Raw genomic sequence first — 1,173 nt, forward strand, 5'->3', positions numbered from 1 at the left:
AGGTATCTCAGAAATCACTACAAATAATAACTATTAGCTGGGTATGGTGGGTCATCTCTGTAATCCCAGTACTCTGAGAGTCTGAGGTGGGGAGAAGTCCTTGAAGCCAGGAGTTTGACACAAGCCTGGGCAACATAGGAGACCCCATCTCTAAAAAAACAAAAAACAAACAGAAAAACGTGCAATGGAATAAATACATCATATATTTGAATCTGAGTCCACCGAGATAAGTGACTCACTGGTCAGTTACCTTTGGAGAATGACACAGAACCAACTTACTACTTTAAAAGCTGATAAAGAGAGGCCAGGCGCAGTGGTCATGACTGTAAGCCTAGCAATTTGGGAGGCCAAGGGAGGTGGTTGCTTGAGCTCACAAGTTTGAAACCAGCTTGAGCAAGACCTTGAGCAAGAGACAGAAAAACTAGTCAGGGATTGTGGTGGGTGCCTGCAGTCCCAGCTACTTGGGGGGCAGAGGCAGGACAATTGCTTGAGACCAAGAACTAGAGGTTGCTGTGAGCTGTGATGCCACAGCACTCTACCCAGGGTGACAGCTTGAGGCTCTATCTCAAAAAAAAAAAAAAGAAAAAGAATCCAGTCATTATTCTGCTTTTTTGGAGCAAATTGTACCTGTAGGCATTGTTAATGAACGATTGTGTAGAAAATTTTCACCTAATCAATAAAATAAGAATGATAAACTCAGCCTACTATAAATTGATACAAATGATAAACTCAGCCTACTAAAACTAGAGAGATTGTCTCTAGTTTAGGACTGTTTAAAAATAATACAATACAAGTGGTCCTATTTAAAAAATAAATAAAGAAAAAAGAAAAAAGAAGAGAGAACTCTGGGCATCTAAGGTTTCCTAATGGAAATATACAGCACCTAGGAAGTATTCTTGTCAGATACTTGGACCTGAACCGACTCAAGTTTTTAGATTTATAATTTTATAGATAAACAACAGAAGGCAGAAGAATGTGGTTAGTGATCCAGCGAAGCTGCAATCACACAGAACATAATAATTGCATTTTTTTTTTTTTGAGACGGAGCCTCAAGCTATCCCCCTGGGTAGAGTGCCATGGCATCACGCTCACAGTAACCTCCAACTCCTGGGCTCAAGCGAGTCTCCTGCCTCAGCCTCCCAAGTAGCTGGGACTACAGGTGCCTGCCACAGT

The sequence above is a fragment of the Otolemur garnettii genome, unplaced genomic scaffold (assembly GCF_000181295.1).
Source record: "Otolemur garnettii isolate 467f Iridium unplaced genomic scaffold, OtoGar3 scaffold00039, whole genome shotgun sequence".
Classification (NCBI taxonomy): Eukaryota; Metazoa; Chordata; class Mammalia; order Primates; family Galagidae; genus Otolemur; species Otolemur garnettii.